The sequence below is a fragment of the Pseudopipra pipra genome, chromosome 5 (genome assembly GCF_036250125.1).
Source record: "Pseudopipra pipra isolate bDixPip1 chromosome 5, bDixPip1.hap1, whole genome shotgun sequence".
Taxonomy (NCBI): Eukaryota; Metazoa; Chordata; class Aves; order Passeriformes; family Pipridae; genus Pseudopipra; species Pseudopipra pipra.
The window spans coordinates 19915060-19918581 of record NC_087553.1 but is presented as its reverse complement, the minus strand read 5'-3'; positions in this window follow the sequence as shown (position 1 = coordinate 19918581).

Sequence of the window (3522 nt, the reverse complement as noted above, 5' to 3'; positions counted from 1 at the left end):
TGAATGAAGGATAAAGCCATCATCCTCCTGTGCTTGTCTCACACTCCTGACAGTCTCCTCTACAAGCCGCTTGCATGAACATGTCTCTTCCGACATATGCATTAACACAAGGAGAGGGACCTGTGGGAGCCCCGTAGTGCTGCTGGCTGCTATGGGATAATCTCCTGGGCCTGACACTGCTTGGGTCTCAGGAGTATCTGCCCAGCATTGCTCTTTCTATATGCTTTCATTTTGCTCATCAGCAACCCTGCTCTGTGCTGATATTCTGCCCAGGAGTACATGGCACAGCTGTTTGGTAGGGATCTCTCTCCCTTTTGTGATTTCTGTGACTTTCTGCCACAGCATCTTGCACTGCATCCTGTGACACTGCAGGTCCATGCCATCCTCCTTTCTGCACATATAGAGACAATTGCCAGCATTTTTACCCATCTTCTACAGGCTTGCTGGCCTTGGAGGCAGGAGATGTTGTTCACCATCCTCACCAGCAAGTCCCTAAGAGTCAGAAACCCAAATTTTCAGTGAAGACCACAGGGATTTAGATTCAGGTAGGTAGTATCTGCAATTAGGTGTTTCTGAAGATTTTGTCTGTGCTTTCTTCTTGGTTTGCTGGTCTCCTTCCAATCAACATTTGTTCTCCATATATTGTGGTAGTGAGAGATGTGTCTGCATGAAGATGTTTGTAAATGGGTGTTTACCCTGGAAACTGCTGCAGTCCCAGATATAAGAAGCAGGAAGCCAAAGAGGTCAAGAAGAAGGAAGCAAAAAAATTGAGAGCAGAAAGCAGTGCTGCCAGGCTCATCCGTAGACATCTTAACTGCTGCTAAATTACAACTTCAAATCATTGAGCATGCAAAATCTGTGAGAACCACATGAAACTCTGGAGTTTATCTGAGGGACAATACAGCCAGGAAGAGATACAGTTGAGCTTTTTTTTTTTTGCTATGGCACTGTAAATGTCCTTGCTATCTCAGGGCTCATAGCTGGGTTGGCCCATGTGATGTGCATTAGATCTAAATGTGGTTTTCTATAACAGCTAAAACAGGATGAAGCAAAGTGTGTCTCACTGCCTGTTTTTCAGACTTTTGGATCAACTGCTCCAAATGGAGTTTGTATGGCAGGGAAGTACATATATACAGATATTGCTTAGAAACTTGAAGTAAAAATCTTGGGTCTTTAAAGAACATCCTTTATCTGAAAGTCTCAAAGGATGGTTATTAATTACCAGTCACCCTTTTCTTGTAGACCAACCGTCTAAAATTCCATTTATTGTTTTATGGCTATTGCTGTCCCACAGTGACACAGCAGTGGATGTAGGCAGGACTGTAGGTTCTATGTCAACCCGGTTCTACCACCATTTGCTGCTGCATCCTCAGAGATGAAAAAGTGAAGATCCCTGATACAGAGAGACACTAAAGTATGGGCTTAAATGTGACTGACATTTAAGCAGGCAGACTGGTTTCCTGCCTTGCTCAGGGAAACCCTCCACCACCCTCTTGTAAGTCCTTGACAAAGCAGGGTGGGGAAACTCTCCATGCTATTGCCCAGGCTGTGTTTGTCCTGGATGTGATGCAGGACTTTGCTCTCTTGTGCTGTCAGTCGGGTGCCTTTCAGGAGCACCACATTCACTTCTACAAGTGCACACATGAATTATTGTTTACTCAATAACAAATCAAACAAATTCCCTCTCCTATTCAAAGCAAACCGCAATGATAAAAGAGGGCTGACTTCCACTGTTATCAGCACCGATTAATGTCTTCCCTTCACTTGATTGTCTTTATTTCACATACAGATAGCTTTTTTTCTTTTTTTCTTTTTTCTTTTTCATTTGGAAATGTCATCACCACTTCATTAGCAATGCGTTGTTACCTGAAAGTAAGAGCAAGCCTATCTTAGGCCATATGGCAGGGTTTTAATCTGCACTGTCACGGTATAAACCTGTCGAAATGGCTTCCCTTTTCAGTCAAAACTGCATTTCACACTTTACTAATATGGGGCTTTTCCTTTCCTGTTCCAGAGTAATATAGCCCTGCTAGTGCAGCAAGTGCAAATTAAAATAGCCCCAAGCTGTGACCAGCAGGAGGAGGGGAAAGTGAGCAAGAGAATGGTGTGACCAGTGGGGAGGGAGGAGGACCCCATCCCAAAACTGGAACCTGTGCTCTTTCTGTGATCTGCTTCTGTGAAATTGGACCAAATGAGTTTGGGCTCCGCTTCAGAAGACAATTCCCATCCGTATCGCAGAGGTTGGGATTATGCCACTGGGTCTGGTTATAGGGGTCTTTGTGAAGTTTACCTTCCCTTCCCCAGTGCTATTGGGAGTTTATAAAAGCAGAAAGCAAGAAAGCTACATGTTGCTGCAAAGTAGGAGTGATCAACAGAAAACTTTGCAGCTTGACTGCCGTAGTTGTTTACAGGGTCTAAGAGAAGATGTAAGCACATGACCTGGTGGGTGACATTTTCAAAGGAATTTTATGCCCAAGCAACTTCCAGGTAACATACAGATGTATACTCTGATGTCTTAGGATACATAACTGTCCCTTTCTGGGTAGTAGGTGAAGAACAAAAACTGGATTGAATCTTGTTTGAAGTGGGATAAAAGGAAACATGGATTGTATGTCCCCCAGAAAAACAAGGCAGACTATTAATATGCACTGGCTCTTCCCAGAGCACCTTGCACAAGAGAAGAGTCTGGATCAGAGACTCCCTCTGTTTTGCCAGTGTTCTCATGTTTTCCCAACACTGCATATCCCCAGGCATCTGAGAGGAACTACTTATGGTCTCAGTTTAGCAATTGTGGATCTCAGGCTAAAGTGGATTGAGTCAGGACCAAATCACAGCCAACAATGAATCTAGATGGTTTCAGTCTATGATCAATGCTCTTAGTCTCCCTTCTCTGCACTTTTACCCATCTTTTCCCCCTGTAATTAGAATTAGGCAGCCCTAATTCTATCTAGAGGGAGAAAAGGGATCTCTTGAAACTTCTCTCCTACTGGTTGCTTGTGTTTCCCCAGGACAGAAGTGTCAGAGCCAATGAAAGCCCCAGTGCCCAATGGGGCTTTTCTTTTGCTTACATCCTTCTGAGGACACACTTGGCTCCAAAGCCACCAGAAACACATACGTTCTCTGAAGGAGGGCAGCAAGTATCTGGATGTTACCTGGATGTACTGTGCTGCTCTGGGTGTGCATGGCATGGAGGATTGGGGATCCCATCCCCAAGGTTAGAGTTTCTTCCCCATGGAATATGTAGGAATCACACAGCTCTAACTATAGGCAAAGTCTGAACCGTGTTGCCGTATCCCTTTACAGATTTAATCCCCTAAACACCCCAGATGAGGTTTGGAGCTACTCCTTTTCTTCAGTCACTTCGTATTTTGCTGGAATTTTATTTTTTTCAACACACACATGAATACTACAATACACAACAGTATACTGTTGTATACTCTCCCCCACTCTTTACCACCCAGCAAAAGCCAGGCTATAGAAGCTGCACAGTGCTGATGCGGTCCTTATCAGATATTAACATAT